Raw genomic sequence first — 15,721 nt, 5'->3', positions numbered from 1 at the left:
AATCGAATGGAATCGAATGGAATCGAATGGAATGGAATGGAATAGAATGGAATCAACCCGAGTGGAATGGAACGGAACGGAAAGGAATGGAACGGAACGGAAAGGAACGGAATGGAATAGAATGGAATCAACCCGAGTAGAACGGAATGGAATGGAATAGAATGGAATGGAATTGAATGGAACAGAATTCAATGGAATGGAATGGAATGGAATGGAATTCCATGGAATGGAATGGAATGGAATGGAATGGAATGGAATTCCATGGAATGGAATGGAATGGAATGGAATGGAATTCAATGGAATGGAATGGAATGGAATGGAATGGAATGGAATGGAATGGAATCGACTGGAATCGAATGGAGTCGAATGGAATCGAATGGAATGGAATGGAATAGAATGGAATCAATCCGAGTAGAACGGAAAGGAACGGAACGGAACGGAACGGAACGGAACGGAAGGGAATGGAATGGAATGGAACGGAATTCAATGCAATAGATCGGAATTCAATGGAATGGAACGGAATGGAACGGAACGTAATGGAATGGAATGGAATGGAATGGAATGGAATGGAATGGAATGGAATGGAATGGAACGGAATGGAATGGAACGGAATGGAATGGAATGGAATTCAATGGAATGGAATGGAATGGAATGGAATGGAATGGAATGGAATCGAATTGAATCGAATGGAATCGAATGGAATAGAATGGAATCGAATGGAATGGAATGGAATAGAATGGAATCAACCCGAGTAGAACAGAACGGAACGGAACGGAACGGAACGGAACGGAACGGAAAGGAATGGAATGGAATGGAACGGAATTCAATGCAATGGAACGGAATTCAATGGAATGGAAAGGAATGGAACGGAATGGAACGGAACGGAATGGAATGGAAAGGAATGGAATGGAATGGAACGGAATGGAATGGAACGGAATGGAATGGAATGGAATGGAATGGAATTCAATGGGATGGAATGGAATTCAACGGAATTGAATACAATGGAATTCAATAGAATGGAATGGAATGGAATGGAATGGAATGGAATTCAATGGAATGGAATGGAATCGAATGGAATGGAATGGAATGGAATTCAATGGAATAGAATGGAATGGAATGGAATGGAATGGAATGGAATGGAATTCTATGGAATGGAATGGAATGGAATGGAATGGAATTCAATGGTATGGAATGGAATTCCATGGAATGGAATTCAATGGAATTCAATGGAATGGAATGGAATGGAATGGAATGGAATGGAATGGAATGGAATTCAAAGGAATGGAATGGAATGGAATGGAATGGAATGGAATGGAATGGAATCGAATTGAATCGAATGGAAGAGAATGGAATAGAATGGAATCAATCCGAGTAGAACGGAACGGAACGGAACGGAACGGAACGGAAAGGAATGGAATGGAATGGAACGGAATTCAATGCAATGGATCGGAATTCAATGGAATGGAACGGAATGGAACGGAACGGAATGGAATGGAATGGAATGGAATGGAATGGAATGGAACGGAATTCAAAGCAATGGAACGGAATTCAATGGAATGGAACGGAATGGAACGGAATGGAACGGAAAGGAATGGAATGGAATGGAATGGAATGGAATGGAACGGAATGGAATGGAACGGAATGGAATGGAATGGAATGGAATGGAATTCAATGGAATGGAATGGAATTCAATGGAATGGAATTCAATGGAATGGAATGGAATGGAATGGAGTGGAATGCAATGGAATGGAATTCAATGGAATGGAATGGAATGGAATGGAATTCCATGGAATGGAATTCAATGGAATTCCATGGAATGGAATTCAATGGAATTCCATGGAATGGAATTCAATGGAATTCCATGGAATTCCATGGAATGGAATGGAATGGAATGGAAAGGAATGGAATTCAATGGAATAGAATGGAATGGAATGAAATCAACACAAGTAGAAAGGAATGGAACGGAACGGAACGGAACGGAATGGAATGGAATGAACCCGAGTAGAACGGAATGGAATGGAATGGAATGGAATGGAATGGAATGGAATGGAATCGAGTGGAATGGAATGGAATAGAATGGAATCAACCCGAGTAGAACGGAATGGAACGGAATGGAATGGAACGGAACGGAACGGAACGGAACGGAACGGAATTCAATGGAATGTAACGGAATGGAATGGAATTCAATGGAATGGAACGGAATTCAATGGAATGGAATGGAATGGAATGGAACGGAATGGAACGGAACGGAACGGAACGGAACGGAATGGAATGGAATTCAGTGGAATGGAATGGAATGGAATGGAATTCAATGGAATGGAATTCAATGGAATGGAATGGAATGGAATGGAATGGAATGGAACGGAATTCAATGGAATGGAATGGAATGGAATGGAATTCAATGAAATGGAATGGAATTCAATGGAATGGAATGGAATGGAATGGAATGGAATGGAATGGAATGGAATGGAATGGAATGGAATGGAATCGAATGGAATGGAATGGAATGGAATGGAATGGAATGGAATGGAATAGAATGGAATCAACCCGAGTGGAATGGAATGGAATGGAATGGAATGGAATGGAATGGAATGGAATGGAATGGAATTCAAATGGAATGGAATGGAATGGAATGGAATTGAATGGAATGGAACGGAATTCAATGGAATGGAATGGAATGGAATGGAATTCAATGGAATGGAATGGAATGGAATGGAATCGAATGGAATCGAATGGAATCGAATGGAATCGAATGGAATCGAATGGAATGGAATGGAATGGAATGGAATAGAATGGAATCAACCCGAGTGGAATGGAACGGAACGGAAAGGAATGGAACGGAACGGAAAGGAACGGAATGGAATAGAATGGAATCAACCCGAGTAGAACGGAATGGAATGAAATAGAATGGAATGGAATTGAATGGAACAGAATTCAATGGAATGGAATGGAATGGAATGGAATTCCATGGAATGGAATGGAATGGAATGGAATGGAATGGAATTCCATGGAATGGAATTCCATGGAATGGAATGGAATGGAATGGAATGGAATGGAATGGAATTCCATGGAATGGAATGGAATGGAATGGAATGGAATGGAATGGAATTCAATGGAATGGAATGGAATGGAATGGAATGGAATTCAATGGAATGGAATGGAATGGAATGGAATGGAATGGAATGGAATGGAATCGACTGGAATCGATTGGAGTCGAATGGAATCGAATGGAATGGAATGGAATAGAATGGAATCAATCCGAGTAGAACGGAAAGGAACGGAACGGAACGGAACGGAACGGAACGGAAGGGAGTGGAATGGAATGGAACGGAATTCAATGCAATAGATCGGAATTCAATGGAATGGAACTGAATAGAACGTAACGTAATGGAATGGAATGGAATGGAATGGAATGGAATGGAATGGAATTCAATGGAATGGAACGGAATGGAATGGAATGGAATGGAATGGAATGGAATGGAATGGAATGGAATGGAATGGAATGGAATCGAATTGAATCGAATGGAATCGAATGGAATAGAATGGAATCGAATGGAATGGAATGGAATAGAATGGAATCAACCCGAGTAGAACAGAACGGAACGGAACGGAACGGAACGGAACGGAACGGAAAGGAATGGAATGGAATGGAACGGAATTCAATGCAATGGAACGGAATTCAATGGAATGGAACGGAATGGAACGGAATGGAACGGAACGGAATGGAATGGAAAGGAATGGAATGGAATGGAACGGAATGGAATGGAACGGAATGGAATGGAATGGAATGGAATGGAATGGAATTCAATGGGATGGAATGGAATTCAATGGAATGGAATACAATGGAATTCAATAGAATGGAATGGAATGGAATGGAATGGAATGGAATTCAATGGAATGGAATGGAATTCAATGGAATAGAATGGAATGGAATGGAATCAACACAAGTAGAAAGGAATGGAACGGAACGGAACGGAACGGAACGGAATGGAATGGAATGAACCCGAGTAGAACGGAATGGAATGGAATGGAATGGAATGGAATGGAATCGAATGGAATGGAATGGAATAGAATGGAATCAACCCGAGTAGAACGGAATGGAACGGAATGGAACGGAATGGAACGGAACGGAACGGAACGGAACGGAACGGAATTCAGTGGAATGGAACGGAATGGAATTGAATTCAATGGAATGGAACAAAATTCAATGGAATGGAATGGAATGGAATGGAACGGAATGGAACGGAACGGAACGGAACGGAACGGAATGGAATGGAATTCAGTGGAATGGAATGGAATGGAATGGAATTCAATGGAATGGAATTCAATGGAATGGAATGGAATGGAATGGAACGGAATTCAATGGAATGGAATGGAATTCAATGGAATGGAATTGAATGGAATGGAATGGAATGGAATGGAATGGAATGGAATGGAATCGAATGGGATCGAATGGAATCGAATGGAATGGAATGGAATAGAATGGAATCAACCCGAGTAGAATGGAATGGAATGGAATGGAATGGAATGGAATGGAATGGAATGGAATGGAATTCAAATGGAATGGAATGGAATGGAATGGAATTGAATGGAATGGAACGGAATTCAATGGAATGGAATGGAATGGAATGGAATGGAATTCAATGGAATGGAATGGAATCGAATGGAATCGAATGGAATCGAATGGAATCGAATGGAATGGAATGGAATAGAATGGAATCAACCCGAGTGGAATGGAACGGAACGGAACGGAACGGAACGGAACGGAACGGAATGGAATAGAATGGAATCAACCCGAGTAGAACGGAATGGAATGGAATGGAATTGAATGGAACAGAATTCAATGGAATGGAATGGAATGGAATGGAATTCTATGGAATGGAATGGAATGGAATGGAATGGAATGGAATGGAATGGAATGGAATGGAACGGAATTCAATGGAATGGAATGGAATGGAATGGATTTCAATGGAATGGAATGGAATTCAATGGAATGGAATGGAATGGAATGGAATGGAATGGAATGGAAAGGAATTCAATGAGAATGGAATGGAATGGAATGGAATGGAATGGAATGGAATGGAATTCAATGGAATGGAATGGAATTGAGTGGAATTCAATGGAATGGAATGGAATGGAATGGAATGGAATGGAATGGAATTCAATGGAATGGAATGGAATGGAATGGAATTCAATGGAATGGAATGGAATTCAATGGAATGGAACGGAATGGAATCGAATGGAATGGAATGGAATAGAATGGAATCAACACGAGTAGAACGGAATGGAACGGAATGGAACGGAATGGAACGGAACGTAACGGAACGGAATTCAATGGAATGGAACGGAATGGAATGGAATTCAATGTAATGGAACGGAATTCAATGGAATGGAATGGAATGGAATGGAATGGAGCGGAACGGAACGGAACGGAATGGAACGGAACGGAATGGAATGGAATTCTATGGAATGGAATGGAATGGAGTGGAATTCAATGGAATGGAATTCAATGGAATGGAATGGAATGGAATGGAATGGAATGGAACGGAATTCAATGGAATGGAATGGAATGCAATGGAAAGGAATTCAAATGGAATGGAATGGAATGGAATGGAAAGGAATTCAAATGGAATGGAATGGAATGGAATGGAATGGAATGGAATCGAATTGAATCGAATGGAAGAGAATGGAATAGAATGGAATCAATCCGAGTAGAACGGAACGGAACGGAACGGAACGGAACGGAAAGGAATGGAATGGAATGGAACGGAATTCAATGCAATGGATCGGAATTCAATGGAATGGAACGGAATGGAACGGAACGTAATGGAATGGAATGGAATGGAATGGAATGGAATGGAATGGAACGGAATTCAATGCAATGGAACGGAATTCAATGGAATGGAACGGAATGGAACGGAATGGAACGGAATGGAATGGAATGGAATGGAATGGAATGGAATGGAACGGAATGGAATGGAACGGAATGGAATGGAATGGAATGGAATGGAATTCCATGGAATGGAATGGAATTCAATGGAATGGAATTCAATGGAATTCAATGGAATGGAATGGAATGGAATGCAATGGAATGGAATTCAATGGAATGGAATGGAATGGAATGGAATTCCATGGAATGGAATGGAATGGAATTCCATGGAATGGAATTCAATGGAATTCAATGGAATTCCATGGAATGGAATGGAATGGAATGGAAAGGAATGGAATTCAATGGAATAGAATGGAATGGAATGAAATCAACACAAGTAGAAAGGAATGGAACGGAACGGAACGGAACGGAATGGAATGGAATGAACCCGAGTAGAACGGAATGGAATGGAATGGAATGGAATGGAATGGAATGGAATGGAATCGAGTGGAATGGAATGGAATAGAATGGAATCAACCCGAGTAGAACGGAATGGAACGGAATGGAACGGAACGGAACGGAACGGAACGGAACGGAACGGAATTCAATGGAATGGAACGGAATGGAATGGAATTCAATGGAATGGAACGGAATTCAATGGAATGGAATGGAATGGAATGGAACGGAATGGAACGGAACGGAACGGAACGGAACGGAATGGAATGGAATTCAGTGGAATGGAATGGAATGGAATGGAATTCAAAGGAATGGAATTCAATGGAATGGAATGGAATGGAATGGAATGGAATGGAATGGAATGGAACGGAATTCAATGGAATGGAATGGAATGGAATGGAATGGAATGGAATGGAATGGAATGGAATCGAATGGAATGGAATGGAATGGAATGGAATGGAATGGAATGGAATAGAATGGAATCAACCCGAGTGGAATGGAATGGAATGGAATGGAATGGAATGGAATGGAATTCAAATGGAATGGAATGGAATGGAATGGAATTGAATGGAATGGAACGGAATTCAATGGAATGGAATGGAATGGAATGGAATTCAATGGAATGGAATGGAATCGAATGGAATCGAATGGAATCGAATGGAATCGAATGGAATCGAATGGAATCGAATGGAATGGAATGGAATAGAATGGAATCAACCCGAGTGGAATGGAACGGAACGGAAAGGAATGGAACGGAACGGAAAGGAACGGAATGGAATAGAATGGAATCAACCCGAGTAGAACGGAATGGAATGGAATAGAATGGAATGGAATTGAATGGAACAGAATTCAATGGAATGGAATGGAATGGAATGGAATTCCATGGAATGGAATGGAATGGAATGGAATGGAATGGAATTCCATGGAATGGAATGGAATGGAATGGAATGGAATGGAATGGAATTCCATGGAATGGAATGGAATGGAATGGAATGGAATTCAATGGAATGGAATGGAATGGAATGGAATGGAATGGAATGGAATCGACTGGAATCGATTGGAGTCGAATGGAATCGAATGGAATGGAATGGAATAGAATGGAATCAATCCGAGTAGAACGGAAAGGAACGGAACGGAACGGAACGGAACGGAAGGGAATGGAAAGGAATGGAACGGAATTCAATGCAATAGATCGGAATTCAATGGAATGGAACGGAATGGAACGGAACGTAATGGAATGGAATGGAATGGAATGGAATGGAATGGAATGGAATGGAATGGAATGGAATGGAATGGAATGGAATGGAATGGAAAGGAATTCTATGGAATGGAATGGAATGGAATGGAATGGAATGGAATGGAATGGAATGGAATGGAATGGAATGGAACGGAATTCAATGGAATGGAATGGAATGGAATGGAATTCAATGGAATGGAATGGAATTCAATGGAATGGAATGGAATGGAATGGAATGGAATGGAATGGAATGGAAAGGAATTCAATGAGAATGGAATGGAATGGAATGGAATGGAATGGAATGGAATGGAATTCAATGGAATGGAATGGAATGGAGTGGAATTCAATGGAATGGAATGGAATGGAATGGAATGGAATGGAATTCAATTGAATGGAAAGGAATGGAATGGAATGGAATGGAATGGAATGGAATGGAATTCAATGGAATGGAATGGAATTCAATGGAATGGAACGGAATGGAATCGAATGGAATGGAATGGAATAGAATGGAATCAACCCGAGTAGAACGGAATGGAACGGAATGGAAAGGAATGGAACGGAACGTAACGGAACGGAATTCAATGGAATGGAACGGAATGGAATGGAATTCAATGTAATGGAACGGAATTCAATGGAATGGAATGGAATGGAATGGAATGGAACGGAACGGAACGGAACGCAACGGAACGGAACGGAATGGAATGGAATTCTATGGAATGGAAAGGAATGGAGTGGAATTCAATGGAGTGGAATTCAATGGAATGGAATGGAATGGAATGGAATGGAATGGAATGGAACGGAATTCAATGGAATGGAATGGAATGCAATGGAAAGGAATTCAAATGGAATGGAAAGGAATGGAATGGAAAGGAATTCAAATGGAATGGAATGGAATGGAATGGAATGGAATGGAATGGAATGGAATTCAAATGGAATGGAATGGAATGGAATTGAATGGAATGGAACGGAATTCAATGGAATGGAATGGAATGGAATGGAATTCAATGGAATGGAATGGAATCGAATGGAATCGAATGGAATCGAATGGAATCGAATGGAATCGAATGGAATGGAATGGAATAGAATGGAATCAACCCGAGTGGAATGGAACGGAACGGAACGGAACGGAACGGAACGGAACGGAATGGAATAGAATGGAATCAACCCGAGTAGAACGGAACGGAACGGAACGGAACGGAACGGAAAGGAACGGAATGGAATGGAACGGAATTCAATGCAATGGAGCGGAATTCAATGGAATGGAACGGAATGGAACGGAATGGAACGGAACGGAATGGAATGGAAAGGAATGGAATGGAATGGAACGGAATGGAATGGAACGGAATGGAATGGAATGGAATGGAATGGAATTCAATGGGATGGAATGGAATTCAATGGAATGGAATACAATGGAATTCAATAGAATGGAATGGAATGGAATGGAATGGAATGGAATTCAATGGAATGGAATGGAATCGAATGGAATGGAATGGAATGGAATTCAATGGAATGGAATGGAATGGAATGGAATGGAATGGAATGGAATGGAATTCTATGGAATGGAATGGAATGGAATGGAATTCAATGGAATGGAATGGAATTCCATGGAATGGAATTCAATGGAATTCAATGGAATGGAATGGAATGGAATGGAATTCAATGGAATGGAATGGAATTCAATGGAATAGAATGGAATGGAATGGAATCAACACAAGTAGAAAGGAATGGAACGGAACGGAACGGAACGGAACGGAATGGAATGGAATGAACCCGAGTAGAACGGAATGGAATGGAATGGAATGGAATGGAATGGAATCGAATGGAATGGAATGGAATAGAATGGAATCAACCCGAGTAGAACGGAATGGAACGGAATGGAACGGAATGGAACGGAACGGAACGGAACGGAACGGAACGGAATTCACTGGAATGGAACGGAATGGAATTGAATTCAATGGAATGGAACAGAATTCAATGGAATGGAATGGAATGGAATGGAATGGAACGGAATGGAACGGAACGGAACGGAACGGAACGGAATGGAATGGAATTCAGTGGAATGGAATGGAATGGAATGGAATTCAATGGAATGGAATTCAATGGAATGGAATGGAATGGAATGGAATGGAATGGAACGGAATTCAATGGAATGGAATGGAATGGAATGGAATTCAATGGAATGGAATGGAATTCAATGGAATGGAATTGAATGGAATGGAATGGAATGGAATGGAATGGAATGGAATGGAATCGAATGGAATCGAATGGAATCGAATGGAATGGAATGGAATAGAATGGAATCAACCCGAGTAGAATGGAATGGAATGGAATGGAATGGAATGGAATGGAATGGAATGGAATGGAATGGAATGGAATGGAATGGAATTCAAATGGAATGGAATGGAATGGAATGGAATTGAATGGAATGGAACGGAATTCAATGGAATGGAATGGAATGGAATGGAATGGAATTCAATGGAATGGAATGGAATGGAATGGAATCGAATGGAATCGAATGGAATCGAATGGAATGGAATGGAATAGAATGGAATCAACCCGAGTGGAATGGAACGGAACGGAACGGAACGGAACGGAACGGAACGGAACGGAATGGAATAGAATGGAATCAACCCGAGTAGAACGGAATGGAATGGAATGGAATTGAATGGAACAGAATTCAATGGAATGGAATGGAATGGAAAGGAATTCTATGGAATGGAATGGAATGGAATGGAATGGAATGGAATGGAATGGAATGGAATGGAATGGAATGGAATGGAATGGAACGGAATTCAATGGAATGGAATGGAATGGAATGGAATTCAATGGAATGGAATGGAATTCAATGGAATGGAATGGAATGGAATGGAATGGAATGGAATGGAATGGAATGGAAAGGAATTCAATGAGAATGGAATGGAATGGAATGGAATGGAATGGAATGGAATGGAATTCCATGGAATGGAATGGAATGGAGTGGAATTCAATGGAATGGAATGGAATGGAATGGAATGGAATGGAATTCAATTGAATGGAAAGGAATGGAATGGAATGGAATGGAATGGAATGGAATGGAATGGAATTCAATGGAATGGAATGGAATTCAATGGAATGGAACGGAATGGAATCGAATGGAATGGAATGGAATAGAATGGAATCAACCCGAGTAGAACGGAATGGAACGGAATGGAAAGGAATGGAACGGAACGTAACGGAACGGAATTCAATGGAATGGAACGGAATGGAATGGAATTCAATGTAATGGAACGGAATTCAATGGAATGGAATGGAATGGAATGGAATGGAACGGAACGGAACGGAACGCAACGGAACGGAACGGAATGGAATGGAATTCTATGGAATGGAAAGGAATGGAGTGGAATTCAATGGAGTGGAATTCAATGGAATGGAATGGAATGGAATGGAATGGAATGGAATGGAACGGAATTCAATGGAATGGAATGGAATGCAATGGAAAGGAATTCAAATGGAATGGAAAGGAATGGAATGGAAAGGAATTCAAATGGAATGGAATGGAATGGAATGGAATGGAATGGAATGGAATGGAATTCAAATGGAATGGAATGGAATGGAATTGAATGGAATGGAACGGAATTCAATGGAATGGAATGGAATGGAATGGAATTCAATGGAATGGAATGGAATCGAATGGAATCGAATGGAATCGAATGGAATCGAATGGAATCGAATGGAATGGAATGGAATAGAATGGAATCAACCCGAGTGGAATGGAACGGAACGGAACGGAACGGAACGGAACGGAACGGAATGGAATAGAATGGAATCAACCCGAGTAGAACGGAACGGAACGGAACGGAACGGAACGGAAAGGAATGGAATGGAATGGAACGGAATTCAATGCAATGGAACGGAATTCAATGGAATGGAACGGAATGGAACGGAATGGAACGGAACGGAATGGAATGGAAAGGAATGGAATGGAATGGAACGGAATGGAATGGAACGGAATGGAATGGAATGGAATGGAATGGAATTCAATGGGATGGAATGGAATTCAATGGAATGGAATACAATGGAATTCAATAGAATGGAATGGAATGGAATGGAATGGAATGGAATTCAATGGAATGGAATGGAATCGAATGGAATGGAATGGAATGGAATTCAATGGAATGGAATGGAATGGAATGGAATGGAATGGAATGGAATGGAATGGAATTCTATGGAATGGAATGGAATGGAATGGAATTCAATGGAATGGAATGGAATTCCATGGAATGGAATTCAATGGAATTCAATGGAATGGAATGGAATGGAATGGAATTCAATGGAATGGAATGGAATTCAATGGAATAGAATGGAATGGAATGGAATCAACACAAGTAGAAAGGAATGGAACGGAACGGAACGGAACGGAACGGAATGGAATGGAATGAACCCGAGTAGAACGGAATGGAATGGAATGGAATGGAATGGAATGGAATCGAATGGAATGGAATGGAATAGAATGGAATCAACCCGAGTAGAACGGAATGGAACGGAATGGAACGGAATGGAACGGAACGGAACGGAACGGAACGGAACGGAATTCAGTGGAATGGAACGGAATGGAATTGAATTCAATGGAATGGAACAGAATTCAATGGAATGGAATGGAATGGAATGGAATGGAACGGAATGGAACGGAACGGAACGGAACGGAACGGAATGGAATGGAATTCAGTGGAATGGAATGGAATGGAATGGAATTCAATGGAATGGAATTCAATGGAATGGAATGGAATGGAATGGAATGGAATGGAACGGAATTCAATGGAATGGAATGGAATGGAATGGAATTCAATGGAATGGAATGGAATTCAATGGAATGGAATTGAATGGAATGGAATGGAATGGAATGGAATGGAATGGAATCGAATGGAATCGAATGGAATCGAATGGAATGGAATGGAATAGAATGGAATCAACCCGAGTAGAATGGAATGGAATGGAATGGAATGGAATGGAATGGAATGGAATGGAATGGAATGGAATGGAATGGAATTCAAATGGAATGGAATGGAATGGAATGGAATTGAATGGAATGGAACGGAATTCAATGGAATGGAATGGAATGGAATGGAATGGAATTCAATGGAATGGAATGGAATCGAATGGAATCGAATGGAATCGAATGGAATCGAATGGAATGGAATGGAATAGAATGGAATCAACCCGAGTGGAATGGAACGGAACGGAACGGAACGGAACGGAACGGAACGGAACGGAATGGAATAGAATGGAATCAACCCGAGTAGAACGGAATGGAATGGAATGGAATTGAATGGAACAGAATTCAATGGAATGGAATGGAATGGAAAGGAATTCTATGGAATGGAATGGAATGGAATGGAATGGAATGGAATGGAATGGAATGGAATGGAATGGAACGGAATTCAATGGAATGGAATGGAATGGAATGGAATTCAATGGAATGGAATGGAATTCAATGGAATGGAATGGAATGGAATGGAATGGAATGGAATGGAATGGAAAGGAATTCAATGAGAATGGAATGGAATGGAATGGAATGGAATGGAATGGAATGGAATTCAATGGAATGGAATGGAATGGAGTGGAATTCAATGGAATGGAATGGAATGGAATGGAATGGAATGGAATTCAATTGAATGGAATGGAATGGAATGGAATGGAATGGAATGGAATGGAATGGAATGGAATTCAATGGAATGGAATGGAATTCAATGGAATGGAACGGAATGGAATCGAATGGAATGGAATGGAATAGAATGGAATCAACCCGAGTAGAACGGAATGGAACGGAATGGAACGGAATGGAACGGAACGTAACGGAACGGAATTCAATGGAATGGAACGGAATGGAATGGAATTCAATGTAATGGAACGGAATTCAATGGAATGGAATGGAATGGAATGGAATGGAACGGAACGGAACGGAACGCAACGGAACGGAACGGAATGGAATGGAATTCTATGGAATGGAAAGGAATGGAGTGGAATTCAATGGAATGGAATTCAATGGAATGGAATGGAATGGAATGGAATGGAATGGAATGGAACGGAATTCAATGGAATGGAATGGAATGCAATGGAAAGGAATTCAAATGGAATGGAAAGGAATGGAATGGAAAGGAATTCAAATGGAATGGAATGGAATGGAATAGAATGGAATGGAATGGAATGGAATTCAAATGGAATGGAATGGAATGGAATTGAATGGAATGGAACGGAATTCAATGGAATGGAATGGAATGGAATGGAATTCAATGGAATGGAATGGAATCGAATGGAATCGAATGGAATCGAATGGAATCGAATGGAATCGAATGGAATGGAATGGAATAGAATGGAATCAACCCGAGTGGAATGGAACGGAACGGAACGGAACGGAACGGAACGGAACGGAATGGAATAGAATGGAATCAACCCGAGTAGAACGGAATGGAATGGAATGGAATTGAATGGAACAGAATTCAAAGGAATGGAATGGAATGGAATGGAATTCCATGGAATGGAATGGAATGGAATGGAATGGAATTCCATGGAATGGAATGGAATGGAATGGAATGGAATGGAATGGAATGGAATGGAATGGAATGGAATGGAATTCGATGGAATGGAATGGAATGGAATTCCATGGAATGGAATGGAATGGAATGGAATTCAATGGAATGGAATGGAATGGAATGGAATCGAATGGAATCGAAAGGAATCGAATGGAATCGAATGGAATGGAATGGAATGGAATGGAATGGAATCAACCCGAGTAGAATGGAATGGAATGGAATGGAATGGAATGGAATTCAATGGAATGGAATGGAATGGAATGGAATGGAATGGAATGGAATCAACCCGAGTGGAATGGAACGGAACGGAAAGGAATGGAACGGAACGGAAAGGAACGGAATGGAATAGAATGGAATGGAATTGAATGGAACAGAATTCAATGGAATGGAATGGAATGGAATGGAAAGGAATTCAAATGGAATGCAATGGAATGGAATGGAAAGGAATTCAAATGGAATGGAATGGAATGGAATGGAATGGAATGGAATGGAATGGAATTCAAATGGAATGGAATGGAATGGAATGGAATTGAATGGAATGGAACGGAATTCAATGGAATGGAATGGAATGGAATGGAATTCAATGGAATGGAATGGAATCGAATGGAATCGAATGGAATCGAATGGAATCGAATGGAATGGAATGGAATAGAATGGGATCAACCCGAGTGGAATGGAACGGAACGGAACGGAACGGAACGGAACGGAACGGAATGGAATAGAATGGAATCAACCCGAGTAGAACGGAATGGAATGGAATGGAATTGAATGGAACAGAATTCAATGGAATGGAATGGAATGGAATGGAATTCAATGGAATGGAATGGAATGGAATGGAATGGAATGGAATTCAATGGAATGGAATGGAATTCCATGGAATGGAATGGAATGGAATGGAAAGGAATGGAATTCAATGGAATAGAATGGAATGGAATGAAATCAACACAAGTAGAAAGGAATGGAACGGAACGGAACGGAACGGAATGGAATGGAATGAACCCGAGTAGAACGGAATGGAATGGAATGGAATGGAATGGAATGGAATGGAATCGAGTGGAATGGAATGGAATAGAATGGAATCAACCCGAGCAGAACGGAATGGAACGGAATGGAACGGAACCGAACGGAACGGAACGGAACGGAACGGAATTCAATGGAATGGAACGGAATGGAATGGAATTCAATGGAATGGAACGGAATTCAATGGAATGGAATGGAATGGAATGGAATGGAACGGAACGGAACGGAACGCAACGGAACGGAACGGAATGGAATGGAATTCTATGGAATGGAAAGGAATGGAGTGGAATTCAATGGAATGGAATTCAATGGAATGGAATGGAATGGAATGGAATGGAATGGAATGGAACGGAATTCAATGGAATGGAATGGAATGCAATGGAAAGGAATTCAAATGGAATGGAAAGGAATGGAATGGAAAGGAATTCAAATGGAATGGAATGGAATGGAATAGAATGGAATGGAATGGAATGGAATTCAAATGGAATGGAATGGAATGGAATTGAATGGAATGGAACGGAATTCAATGGAATGGAATGGAATGGAATGGAATTCAATGGAATGGAATGG

This window comes from Gorilla gorilla, chromosome 18, assembly GCF_029281585.2.
Source record: "Gorilla gorilla gorilla isolate KB3781 chromosome 18, NHGRI_mGorGor1-v2.1_pri, whole genome shotgun sequence".
NCBI lineage: Eukaryota > Metazoa > Chordata > Mammalia > Primates > Hominidae > Gorilla > Gorilla gorilla.
Note: the sequence above shows the minus strand (reverse complement) of the source record.